The sequence below is a fragment of the Pseudorca crassidens genome, chromosome 7 (genome assembly GCF_039906515.1).
Source record: "Pseudorca crassidens isolate mPseCra1 chromosome 7, mPseCra1.hap1, whole genome shotgun sequence".
Lineage (NCBI taxonomy): Eukaryota > Metazoa > Chordata > Mammalia > Artiodactyla > Delphinidae > Pseudorca > Pseudorca crassidens.
In genome coordinates, this window is record NC_090302.1 from 37,628,714 (window position 1) to 37,642,896 (window position 14,183).

The window sequence follows — 14,183 nt, forward strand, 5'->3', positions numbered from 1 at the left end:
GCTGCAGGTTCGTAGTTCCCGTTGTTTTTGATGTCTGTCCCCAGTGGCTAAAGTTGGTTCTGTGGGTTGTGTAGGCTTCTTGGTGGAAGGGACTCTTGCCTGTGTTCTGGTGGATGAGGCTGGATCTTGTCTTTCTGGTGGGGAGGTCCACGTCCGGTGGTGTGTTTTGGGGTGTCTGTGGACTTTTTATGATTTTAGGCAGCCTCTCTGCTAATGGGTGGGGTCGTGTTCCTGTCTTGCTAGTTGTTTGGCATAGGGTGTCCAGCACTGTTGATTTCTGGTCGTTGAGTGGAGCTGGGTCTTAGCGTTGAGATAGACATCTCTGGAAGAGCTTTCACCATTTGATATTATGTGGAGCTAGTAGGTCTCTGGTGGACCAATGTCCTGAACTCGGCTCTCCCATCTCAGAGGCACAGGCCTGACACCTGGGGAGCACCAAGACCCTGTTAGCCACACGGCTTAGAAGAAAAGGGAGGAAGGAAGGGAGGGAGGGAGCAAGGAAATAAAAAGAAAGTTATTAGAATAAAGAATAAAAATAATTATTAAAAATAAACAATTTAAAAAGTAGTAAAAAAAAAAAAAAAAGAAAGAAGAGAGCAACCAAACCAAAAAACAAATCTACCAATGATAACAAGCGCTAAAAACTGTACTAAAACAAAAAAAAAACGGACGGAGAGAACCCTAGGACAAATGGTAACAACTATACAGACAAAATCACACGAAGAAGCATACACATACACACTCACAAAAAGAGAAAAAGGGAAAAAAAATATATCTCTATATAAAAAGAAAAAGGAAGACAGCAACCAAATCAGTAAACAAATCTACCAATGAAAATAAATGCTAAATACTAAACTAAGATAAAAATTAAAACCAGAAAACTGTCAGTCGCATACAGCAAACCCCAAGTCTACAGTTGCTCCCAAAGTCCACCTTCTCAGTTTGGGATGATTCGTTGTCTATTCAGGTATTCCAGTGATGCAGGGTACATCAAGTTGATTGTGGAGCTTTAATCCTCTGCTCCTGAGGCTGCTGGGAGAGATTTCCCTTTCTCTTCTTTGTTTGCGCAGCTCCTTGGGTTCAGCTTTGGATTTGGCCTCGCCTCTGCGTGTAGGTCGCCTGAGGGCGTCTGTTCTTTGCTCAGACAGAAGGGGGTTAAAGGAGCTGCTGATTCGGGGGCTCTGGCTCACTCAGGCCGGGGGAGGGAGGGGTACAGAAAGTAGGGCGAGCCTGCGGCGGCAGAGGCCGGTGTGACGTTGCACCAGCCTGAGGCGCGCCGTGCGTTCTCCCGGGGTAGTTGTCCCTGGATCACGGGACCCTGGCAGTGGCGGGCTGCACAGGCTCCCCGGAAGGGAGGTGTGGATAGTGACCTGTGCTTACACACAGGTTTCTTGGTGGCAGCAGCAGCAGCCTTAGTGTCTCATGCCCGTCTCTGGGATCCGCGCTCATGGCCGCGGCTCGCGCCCGTCTCTGGAGCTCGTTTAGGTGGTGCTCAGAATCCCCTCTCCTCGCACACCCGAAACAGTGGTCTCTTGCCTGTTAGGCAGTTCCAGACTTTTTCCCGGACTCCCTCCCGGCTAGCTGTGGTGCACTAGCCCCCTTCAGGCTGTGTTCGCTCAGCCAACCGCAGTCCTCTCCCTGGGATCCCGAGCCTCAGCTCCCAGCCCCCACTCGCCCCGGCGGGTAAGCAGACAAGCCTCTCGGGCTGGTGAGTGCCGGTCAGCACCCATCCTCTGTGTGGGAATCTCTCCACTTTGCCCTCTGCACCCCTGTTGCTGTGCTCTCCTCCGTGGCTCCGAAGCTTCCCCTCTGCCACCCACGTCTCCGCCAGTGAAGGGGCTTCTAGTATGTGGAAACTTTTCCTGCTTCACAGCTCCCTGCGCGAGGTGCAGGTCCTGTTCCTATTCTTTTGTCTGTTTTTTCTTTTGCCCTACCCAGGTACTTGGGGGAGTTTCTTGCCTTTGGGGAAGTCTGAGGTCTTCTGCCAGCGTTCAGTAGGAGTTGTTCCACATGTAGATGTATTTCTGATGTATTTGTGGGGAGGAAGGTGAACCCCACATCTTATTCCTCTGCCATCTTGAAGGTCCGAGCTATAAAGAACTCTTAAAACTAAATAGTAAAAAAAAAAAAGAAAGAAAGAAAGTGATGCCCAATGTTGAGTGAAGTAGAAATGCTTGAGCTATCTTGGCAGATAGTAGAAGGCTGAGGAAAGTGGCCAAGGACGAATGACTATATTATATGAGGATACAAAACATATCCATTGATTGTATTCCATGAGAGAGCTCAGGAAACACACCATTCACCAAGGCCATCAGGAAAGCACTGGTGAGAGTAACACTAGCATCACAGTGGTGGCTCTTCTCTACAGGTCAGGGCTCATTGTAGGAGAGGTGGTCGCAGAGCTGAGTTCATACATATCCATGGGGAGGAGGCGCTTCATTGTAATAGAGACCATAATAATTGAAATGACCTTCAGGGTCTGAGGGAACAGCCAAGGGACTTGAGCTGCATGGAGTTGCGGAGATGGTAATAGAGCATGATGTCCCCAGGAGAAAAATAGGTAGCAAAGCATGGCAGGTATACACTATGATGATTTCCCTAGTTCTTTTCCCAAAGGGACCTGTGGATGTTTACTTGGGTGATTGTATATTGGGAAAGGCAAAATACCCAGACATTTTTAGACCCACAGTCTGAGTTGACATTGATACCTGGAGACCCAAAGCATCAGCATAGTTCTAATAGAGTGGACCTGTAATAGGCCTACAGGGACCACGTAATAAATGAAGTCCTTGCTCACATCTGGCTCCAAGTGGGCCTGCTGGGTTTGTGGATACACTCAGTGGTCATTTCTCCTGTTCCTGACTGCATTGATATAGTTGCATGTTAGGGTAGCCCTCATGTTGGGTTCTTAGTCTGTGGGGTAAAAGATATAATGAGGAAGGCCAAGTGGGAAGCTTTGAAATTGTTCCTTCCTCTCCCAGCCACGATAATAAATCGGAAACAATATCACATCCCTGGAGCACGACTGAAGACTATTGCTGGCTTAAACAAGCAATAGCCGTCATCATAGCTACTGTGCCAGATATGATGTAATTGCTAGAGTAGATCAATAAGACTTCAGGTACATGGTATATGGCCATTGATCTGACAAAAGCATTCTTTTCAGTTCCAATCAGAAAAGAGGGTCATAACAGTTTGTATTCACGAGGGATGGCCAACAATATTCTTTACATTTTGGCCTCAGGGCTATGTCAGCTTTCCTGCCCAGTCATAATATAGCTTGATGAGATCGGGACAGCTTGGGCATTCCACAGACCATCACACTGATCCATTTCATTGATGGCATGCTGATGTGCTCTAGAGGATGGGAGAAAAACCCTACAAAGATTCAGGAACCTGCCATTTCAGTGAAGTTTTTAGGATTCCAATGGTCAGGAGTATGTTGGGATAGCTCTCTAAAGTAAAAAACAAATCACTGCATCTTGTGTCCCCTACCACAAAGATGGAAGCACAGCACCAGTAGTCCTCTTTGGGTTTGGAAAGCAATATTTTCTACAGCTAGGTTTATTGCTCTGGCTCACATAGAGTGACCAAAGGCTGCCACCTTTGAGTGAGACCTAGAAAAGGAAAGTCTCTGCCAATAGGATCTGGAGGATACTATGGTGTTGGAAGTGTCAGTGGTAGAAAATGGTGCGGTATGGGCATATGTTAAGCTCCAGTGGGACAATCACGTTGCAGGCCCTTGGAATTCTGGCTCCTGCTGCCTCTGAATATTCAACCTGTCAGCAATAGAGACCAATGCTGAGCCCTTGATAGGGCACTTTTCCTTGAGGAGACTAACCAGCTACTTGGTGGCAAGTCAACTGCTTTGGGCCTCTCCCACAATGGCTGGGCCAGTGGTTCATCCTCACAGGAATATATGACTTATTTGGGGTATGGGTTTGCATTTCCTACCTGTAATGGCTCAGCCAGCATCACTATTTAGGGGCTTACGGAATCCCTGATCTACAGGCAGGGATTCTCACACAGCTTAGCATCCAAACATGGGAGCCTCTTCATAGTGAAGGAAGTGTGGAGTGGGCCCATGATCATAGGTCCACTGGTCATATCACATACTATACCAACCAGGGGCAGCTGGTCTCAGAAAATGTTGAATAGCCTTTTAAAGGCACAGCTAAAGTGCCAGTGTGTGTATGGGAAGAATACATGGCTCTGGGAAGCAAGGGATACAAGCAGAAGTAACCCCACTTACCATTACTCACAATGACCCAGTGGGGGATTTTATACTTCCTATCCCTGCACCTCTGAGCTTTGTAGAGTTGGAGGTTCTGATCTCTAAAGAAGGTGTACTCTTGCCAGGGGACACAGCAAGGATCCTATTGAACTATAAGTGATGGCTGCCACCAGGGCATTTTGGACTCCTGTGTCCAGGGACCAGCCTGAGAGAAGAGCCACCATATTGGCAGAAGTAATTGACCCTGATCAGCAGGAGAAGGTAAGGGTGTTTTTACCCAATGGGAACAGGGAGGGAATAGGTGTGGAATCTCTGTGATGCAGTTGGGCATTTCCTGGTATTTCCTTGCCTTCTTGAATGGACACATGCAGCAACTGTAGTCTGAGAAGGATGTGGTTACCCACAGCATGATTACCTACTTCAGGAATGAAGGCTCAGGTCACACTACCAGGTGAATCAACAAGACCAGCCAAGGTGACAGATGACAGTGAGGGGAATTTAGAAAGGAGGAGGCAGAGTATGAGTACCAGTTGCAGGCCTGAGATCAGCAGCAGTGATGAGGGCTGTAGTTTTTTCCACTCAGTGGGCCCTTGCTTAGGAAGAGAGGCCCCATGGAACCATGGAGGAGCTCCTCCCCAGTCCCCTGTGGAGAAGGAGATGTGTGCGACCATGGGAATGTGTCTCTCAGATCTCCTACTGTGGGCAGCGTAGTTGATGCCCCACCTGCTCTGATCTACATACACCACCACATTTGCTCCGAGGCCACGTTTCCTGTGGTCTTTTTCCAGACAGTGGTGGTACACAGCAGGCCCATTCCTGTGAGACAGAGGACGCCTCTGACAGATGATTTTGGCCTGAGGATTCTACATCAGCTTTCAGATACTCTCTGAAAGCTTCATGGCATTCTAAGGCCCCTCCTACCTTCCTTCTTTGCCTCACTTCTCACAGGTTAGATGTGTGTCACTGTCTGGCAGATCTCAGCCTTCTCTAGCTTTCTCCCCATTTTTTTCCACAGGCATTTCCCCCAGTTTCTTGCAAGTCTAGTCTGATCTTGGTGTCTACTTCTTGGACCTGAACTGACACAGGTAGGTAGAAATTTACTCACTTTATAGATGAAGAAACTGTGCTTCAGGGAGGTTGAGTAACCTGCTCAAGGTTATATAACCAATAAGTGGCAGAGCCATGATTTAAATCCAGGATCATCTGGCTTCAAAGCCCATGTGCCTAGATTTCATATTTCTATTTTCTTGCGTCTGCAGTTTCTGTTAGCTTCATTCTCCCCCAGTCTCCTGGAAAGGCTTTTGAATGTTCTAGTCTGTCTCTACCCTGCAAAGGCAGGAGGACTTTTGAGTACTACACTTGTAACAGAATGTGAAAGAAAGAACATTGTACTCTTGGGGTCAGTTACAGTTCTTGGGTTTAAAGAACCCACCTGGGAAGGAGAAATTAAGGGGACAGGGTTGCTGAACTTCCCCTCCCTTCCTGGAGAGTCTTTCTGGAGAGTTAAACCATGAAAGTTCAGAGTTTTGTTTTATAAGAGAAACTGTATGCCTTTATACCCATGATCTTACTAGTACTTGTCCCTCCTTTATGCCCCTCATCTTCTATGAATTTGTGAGTTTTCCTCTTAATTAAATACGACACAAAATTTTTAAGGAGTGAAAATCAAGGGCTGTGTGGACTTTGTGGCTAGGCATCACCTGTGGAATTCATTCACCCTTTCCTGATCACAGTTTCCCTCACTGCCCTGGCTGGCCTCAAGGAGATTGTGCTCTTTTACCATGCGGATTCTCACGTGAACATACGGTTTTTGTGAGATTCTTTATCGAAAACTGGAATATCTGAATGAGATGTTAGTAAAGGATAACAAAAGGAAAACCAACCTAGGGAGTGCTGTTTGCCTATTGCAGGCAACATGGCTTTCAAGTCAGGTTTGTTTTCAGAGTCTGCAGGATGCTTTCCATCCCTGGACAGCTCAGCCAAGGTCTTCCCTTCCTGGCCCTTTCCATTAGGTGAAAACCACTACCTTTTACAGGAGTGAGGCCAGCTAGCTGTCTGCCTCAGGGCCCACCTTAATTGTTCTGTTTCAAATAAATTGTTCCCTTTCTTTTTTGAGGACCCTTGCTTACCCTAGATGTTTGACACAGGGAGTCTCTTCACCCAACTGCTGAAACTCCCTTTCCAGTAAGGATGCAGTTTCCACAGTGTATCATAATTTAACCTCTTCTCCTTGCCCATCTTCATCATCATTCTCATCTCTACTGGATCATTCCCATATTCTCATCAGCACACAAGCATGCTGTGATATACCATCTTAACAAAAAACAAACCACAGAACTGCAAATCACAGAACTACAAACCACAAACAGTACAGAAATGTACTCTATTCTACAACCATTTTCAATTTATGGCTCTTTTCTCTGTTCTCCTTTCTAGCATAACTCTTATCTGTTTCCAGTGCCTCTCTCCCCATTTTTTCCTGAACCTACCACATCAATTAGACTTTCATTCCTACCATTCCACTGAGAATGCTCTTGTGAAGGCCACCAGTGGCCTGCAGTTTATGAAACTCAGGATTTAATTCTAAGTCCCCATCTTCCTTATCCATTAGGCAATATTAACATAGTCGATCACTCCTTGAGACCTTCAAAACGATGTTCACTTGACTTTGGAGATACCACACTCCCCTGGTTTCCTGCCTATATCATGAACTGCTCCTCCTCATATTTTTTATCTCATATTTCTTATCATGTCGGAGCGCCCTAGGACTCCGGCCTCAGACCTTTTCTCTACATATATTCATACCCTATTAAAGGCTGACAAACCACTTTTATAAAGGACTAGATAGTAAATATTTTTGGTTTTGTGGGCCATATGCTCTTTTACAACTACTCAAGAAGCCATAGACAGTACAAACATGAATGTTGAATTGATCAGTGTCATGATTGCTATAAGTATTCAGTGTTTTTTATGAGCCTTACATTGCTAAATAAACAATTTATCAACCTGGTATTTTAGCATAGTTACCTGAGCATTACTGGAACTCAGAGGGAGGAAAAGTTCCCTACCTGTGTAGGGCAGGAGGGGGAGTTCTAGTTTGAAATGTCTGTATATTTTTCCAGGACCTTGTGCCCAATTTTGTTTAAAATTCAAGGGTTTTAAAAGGCTCAAGGCTCAATCTGAACTCTTTTTTCTTAATAATGTCAGCATTCAGCCTTTGCTCATCATGTGGGAGAAGGATGTGTGTAGGGGGTGGAGGGTGGCTTGGGCATGGCTGTGGGGAGGAATGAGGGACAGCTTCTTAGTAGGGTCTGAGAAAGAGGGAGGTTACTTTATTTGTTGAGATGGGGTGATTAAGCTCCCAAAGTGAATTCTGAGAGACAGCTGCACACAGAAAATAGATGGTGATTAGAACTAATTATTGTTGTTGTAGATGTTTTGCATTTCTATAGCACTTTGTATTTACAAAGAATTTTGTAATCGCTTATTAACTTTCCCCCACCAGAACCTTGTGACATAGGCAACAGTACCACAGATGTTTGTATTTGTCTTCTGGGAAGAAATTTGAGCTGCTTTGGCCATATACTAGAATTAAGGAATCAAAATCCTTATTGCACCTCTTTTACTTCCTTTGTGACTTTGAGAATCCGAATAAGAAGAACTTGAACACTGTTTTATTCTATAATTTTATTATGAAGAGTAACTCATGAAGATGGTTTAGTACTTTGCTAAATTAAAAAAGATATTATATGTAGGTCCATAATAATACTAACTTCTCAAAAATTGTTTTCTTCAGATTTTTAAAAAATAAAATTAATAATAGTGTCTATATCATATTTTTACATATCAAGTGTTTAGCATAGTGCCTAGCGTATTTACCTAATGAGTGCTTAATAAATGTTATCCATTATTAATACTGTAACAAGACCCAAGTAACATAGGCATTCTTATTGCCTCCACTTGATTTCTTTCTTTAGTGTTCCTGTCTTTGGGTAAAGATGCATGCAGGTGTACATTCACTTATTCAGCCATATTTGTTGAGTGACTACTGTTTATCAAGCATTGTTCTTGGAGCTAGGTATAGAGTGGTGAACAAAAAAGGAGTACCTGCTCGCATGAAGCTTATATTCTGGCAGGATGGGGAAGACTCACATCATTGTGGAGGAGGGATTTACATTCTAGTGGGAGTTAGGCTAGGATAGAGAGGATAGAAGCATGATTAGGGTATATTTAGAATATGTGTGGAAAAACTTTTTCCTGAAATTTTTATATAAAAATAGTATTTTGTTATAGCAATAGGTTAAGTGTTTATGTTTAACCTATTCATTTTTATAAAAGTATTTAAATATATACTTGTTTATTTTATTTTAGAAAAAATATACTTAGGAATTTATAAAATATTTAAAGAAAATATTATTTTATTTATTATAATATAAATAATAATACCACCATACTGAAATTTTTTAAGATAGGAAAAGTATCTATAATTTCATTACAGTATTATTCCTTTTAAGTCGCCTGCTTCAACGTAGGAAAAATGGGCTCAGTTTCCTGACATTTGGGCATGGCTTGGAGCGGCAGACAGCTCAGTGGTATGGCAGCCATGGGAAAGGATATCACATAAAGGCATCCTGAACTCCCTTAGCCGAGAGCCTACTTTGAAGGGATGAGGTAAAGGGAGAGGAATATTGGCCAGGCTGAAAACGATCAGGTAAAGATGAGTAGACTGGATCAGGATTAAATCCCTGGGACATGCCAGGTGCCAGAAGACCAGAGAGAAGGTTCTGGAGGTTGAGAGGAGCCCCAGGTTCTCACTGTTGCCTTTTCAACCTCAGGTGATTTCTGGGGAAACAGTTGCTGCTATCCCCGCAACGTAAAGACTTAACACTTTTCTTTCTGTTAGGGTATTAGGGCTGTGGATTGACATGCAAGCCAGAGTCCTTGCTAAGATGACCCTGAAACAAGTTAATTTGTAGTTCCACAATCTGTGATTTTGGCCTCTTGCCCTCTTTTCCAGCTTCAACCAATGTCTTCTCAGTCTGGGTTCTTGCCTGGATACATCTAAATTGTGATGCAGTTTCCCAATTTATTCCTCACTCTTCAGACACTGAAATGAGTTGATGAACAACTTGTAGATTTTTAAGGTCAGAATTAGAGTTATGGAATTGAAAAATATGCCCAAAAAGGTCATCTGGGAAGTTTCTCTCCATGTTCCTGACCCTGTCTGAAAAGTTTGTTTCTTTGTCCTGCTTAAACCTTTAGTTCTCTGACAGCAAGATTTCATAAAATGAGACCAGCAGTCACACAAACAGTCACCAACAGTCATACCAGAAATCTTCATCAATATCAGGAGTAAATGTCCCCGATCTTGATGGAAATGTGTTGGGGGCTCTTCTGCTTCTTCTAGGCCCCTTCCTGAGACACTCCCTTGGTTCTGCTCTGGGTGTGAGCACTAGCTGCAAAGCCCTTAAGCTTTCTTTATTCTGGACACTAGAACCACTGGCTTCCTGGCACCTCCTTTAATGGTGCAGCCTCCATGCTTTGTCATTTTGTTGGAAAATCCTGTAAGGGTTAGGAACAAGAGATGTTGTTTTAGGAGAAAACTCCCAAATGGTGTCTCTGATCTCAGGTTCCTTCTGTTTTACCAAAGGAAAAGTCAGCCAGGTCATCCGCTGACATGAAGAGACCCAGGCGGGAGTCCACAGCAGCACTTCAGTGCACTGAGAAACTTGCATAAACAGATGTCTTGTCCCAGGTGCTGAGAATTTAAACTTCAGGCTTGGATGAAGCCCCTAGACACATTAGGGAGACGACCAGCAGTTTTTCTATTTTATATGGAAATGCTAATCTCACTTGCAGAAGAGAAGTACCAAAATAGTATTATGATTATAACAGTAGAAATGTAGGAGTGTAGAATTTGTAATGTTTTAGACAAATTAAGCACGAAATGCAAATACCATATCAGAGTGGGCTGTGTATCCAGATCTCAGCTTAAATTCTCGGAAAGGGTTACAATGGCTAACTAGTGCAGCTGAATAAAGGGCTGCGGTGTGAGGAGATGGAGGGGGTAAAAATAGGTGATGTAGAAAGAGGAGGAGGCAGTCTTAGGTTTGTGACATCTCCTCAGCTCTTCTGGGGAAGTTGTTCATAGATTTGAATATCTACAGTAATGAATTCTCCCACTGAAATACGTATACTTGAGAACTAATTTAATAACTGTTACTTGGGAGGATAATACAGACTGCTGCTTATGATGACGTGACAACTTGAAGACTTAGTACGTTTGGCCTTCTATAACAATACCATAGACTGGATGGCTTATAAATAGCAGGAATTATTTCTTTTGGCTGTGGAGGCTGGGAAGTCCAAATCAAGGTGCCAGTCAGTAGGTTCAGTGTTTGGTGAGGACCCAGTTCCTGGTTCCTAGATGGCCATCTTTTTGTTGAAATCTCAGATGGTGGAAAACAGAGGGCAAAGCAAGCTCTATCATGACCCTTATAAGGGTACAATCCCATTCATGAGGGCTCCACCTCCATGACCTCATCTAATCCTAATTACCTCCCAAAGGCCCCACTTCCTAATACCATCACATTGGGGTTAGGGTTTCAACATGTGAATTTGTAAGGGGGTCATAAACATTTAGTCCATACAGAGACATTTGATAACCTGCAAATCTGATTGCTTCAATCCTCTGCTCAGAGTGCTCCAAAGGATCCTAGTGCCAGTAGCACAAGTCACTCATTATTTATTGGTTTGCTCATATTATTTTTTTCATTCTTTCCATAAATATTTGTTGAGTAGCAGTCTGTGCTAGGTGCTGGAGATGTAGCAGTAAAGAAGACAGACAAGGGAGACCCACCCCTCTTGGAGCTTGTATCTTGTGGAGACAGACAATAAACAAATAATTTAAATGGAGGTGGTATTTTAATAATAAACTAATGTGGATTTGTTTCACAGACATCCTAACCCCAATCATGTTTCCCAAATCCAATCGTATTCCCTTGTAGCCATTCCACCAGTATGTTCTCCACCATAAAGAAGAACCATATGATGGAGGGGAAACTACCTCCAGAGAAAATGATGAAGTAAAAGAAAGCACTTTCATTGAGAGTAGGGGTATGGAGGTGGGAGGATGTACAGAAATATTCAGATAGTGCGAAGGTGATCTGAGACCCTTTGAGCCTGATGGCAGGTACAAACCTTGGAGAAGCTCTATGCTTGATGTGGAGGTGGGGAAGGGGAGAGTAGGCAACGAAGGAGCATCTGTGAAGGCAAGTGTCTGGGTAAAACTCCTCCCAAAATGCTGCTCGTTTTCAGTGGTCTGTATTTAGAATGCAGAGATTCAACAGTCCCTGTGTAGCTCTAGAGTACTGTGAGGACAGCAAGACCAAGGAACACCGGAGCCACTGATATGATGGCCGTAATGGAGGTTGGTGGTGGTGCTTGTTGATCCCAAGTGGATTCCAGAAGGACAGAAACTAACAGTCAGGGGTGGATTAGAGATAAACAGGGTGAAACAGCTCAATTGAAGACCAGCAGAAAAAGAGTACGGAGGGCTTCCCTGGTGGCGCAGTGGTTGAGAGTCCGCCTGCCGATGCAGGGGACACGGGTTCGTGCCCCGGTCCGGGAAGATCCCACATGCCGCGGAGCGGCTGGGCCCGTGAGCCATGGCCGCTGAGCCTGTGCGTCCGGAGCCTGTGCTCCGCAGCGGGAGAGGCCACAACAGTGAGAGGCCCGCGTACCGCAAGAAAACACACACACAAAAAAAGAAAAAAAACAAAAAAAGAGTACGGAGACCAGCTGTACTCCCATGTTTCCAGGGAAGAGTAGTAGACTTTCCCTGACACTGGGACACTGTGTTTGAGAAGCGGGAGGGGGAAGGGAAGAACACTCCTATGAGGGCTGAACTTCGAATTGGCTTAATACTTACCAGAAAGTGACTATCACATGTGAAAAGATCAAGGGGCAAAGGAGAGAATGAAAAGAAGCCTGGACTGATAGGAAAAGTTTAGCTCATGAGAGACTTTTTTTTTTTTTTGCCACAAAGCAGAAGCATAATATTTGTCAATTGATTAATGTTTTAAAACACAAGGTTCATGATGCCACACCCCTACTTAAAATCCTTCAATAGTTTTCCATTACATTTAGAATGAATCCTAAATCTTTAATAGGGCCTAAAAACCTCTATGATATTGTGGCCCTCCAACATCTTGTAGTACTGCTTCATTTTAATCTCACCAGTCATAATAGTAATAAGCTAATATTTACTGAACAATTACAAACACCCTATGAGGTGGGTATAAATGAGGAAACCAAGGTCCAGAGAGGTTATGTAACTTTTCCAAGGTCACACAGCAAGTTGGGGGCATAGCTGGGATTCAAACCCAGGCCATTTGACTTTGGAACCTGGGCACTTCATCACCACACTGTACTGTCTGTTTCATTTCCTCATAGTGCAAGTGCTTTCCCACTTCAACCCCCTTGTGTACATTATTCCCTGTCTAAAACGTTCTTCTTCAGATAAACTCACTCTTTCAGTTTCAGCCTAAATGTCACTTCCTCTGCAAGGCTTTCCCTGATAGCCATATCCCAAAGGTTAGGCTACATGTCAGTCCTATACACAATCAGGATACCCTTCTTATTCCTAAGTAGCACTTTTTGTAATTTTATATTTATTTTGTGTGGTAACAGTGCTGGTGGGAGGTTGGGTCAAAAATTTTAAACTCGAACACATACACCAAAAAAAGTAGCTTTTAAAAAAAAAACCTGACCTAGGGAATTCCCTGGCGGTCCAGTGGTTAGGACTCTGCACTTTCATTGCTGAGGGCCCGGGTTCCATCCCTAGTCAGGGAACTAAGATTCCACAGGCTGAGGTGCTGCCAAAGAAAAAAAAAAAAAAAAAAAAAAGCTGATCTAATCTTACTTTTGAGCCCCAGCCCCCTTGTTTGTATTTCTGAATTGTTTTGAAGAGCATTAGGAAAGTCCTTATACGTATAGATAAGCGGTTGTAAAATTTATTTTTATGTACTGTCTTTCAGTCTCAGGATTTTCTTCAGTTAAACAGAGCCATTAGAGAAGTTTTATTCCAATTTTTGTAAGACTTCATAGTTTGGTAGTTTGCAGTGTGTTAAAAATTAGTAGAGGGCTTCCCTGGTGGCGCAGTGGTTGAGAGTCCCCCTGCCAATGCAGGGGACACAGGTTTGTGCCCCAGTCCGGGAAGATCCCACATGCCGCGGAGCGGCTGGACCTGTGAGCCATGGCCGCTGAGCCTGCGCGTCCGGAGCCTGTGCTCCACAATGGGATAGGCCACAACAGTGAGAGGCCTGCGTATCGCAAAAACAAAAACAAAAACAAAAATTAGTAGAGGGCCCATTAGAGAGTGCATGCTATTGTGTATTTATTTTTAAAAAGTAAAATGTTTATGGATAAAACAGAGCAATGGGCTTGCATGACATCATGCTTATAATTGAAACTAGTAGTCCTAGGTGGAGTATTTGCTGGTGCTAGGGGTTAGGTTCCAGGGGCTGACGCTAAGATGCGTAACTTACTGAAGCAGCAAAGAACAGGATGATTAGGAAGAGTTATAAGGAAAGTTTGTAAGAAAAACTGAGAGTCAAGCTGAGAAGCCAAAAGCAGTTGAGACATTTGGTGGCAGGATCAAGGCTGAAAATGAGAGGAAAATGAGAAAAATGCACATACAGGTTTTTGTGTCATCAGAGGCTTTCATTTCACTTAGGTAAATACCTGGGACTAGGATAACTGGGCTGTATGGTAAGTCTGTTAAATTTATAAGAAACTGCTAAAATATTTTCCAAAGTAGCTGTACCATTTTGCATTTCCACCAGCAATGTATGAGAATAAGAGTTCCAATTGTTCTACATCCTGATTGGCACTTGATAACATCAGTTTTTTGTTGTTGTTTTGGTTTGGATTTTAGGCATTCTATTAG

General features: G+C 43.7%; 1 long non-coding RNA gene across 6 annotated transcripts in view; it reads left to right on the forward strand.

Annotated features, from left to right (window-relative positions):
- Window positions 1-14,183, forward strand: part of LOC137227734 (uncharacterized) — a 140,344-nt gene that overhangs the window by 41,832 nt on the left and 84,329 nt on the right. For 4 of the 6 annotated variants that reach the window (XR_010944974.1, XR_010944975.1, XR_010944978.1 and 1 more), the window contains exons 2-3: window positions 4,360-4,495; window positions 5,250-5,319. This is a non-coding gene — a long non-coding RNA (uncharacterized lncRNA). Of the gene's footprint in view, window positions 1-4,359; window positions 4,496-5,249; window positions 5,320-7,739; window positions 7,995-9,251; window positions 13,044-14,183 lie in introns of those variants that run through there. The other 2 variants (XR_010944979.1, XR_010944976.1) reach the window with 2 other exon arrangements.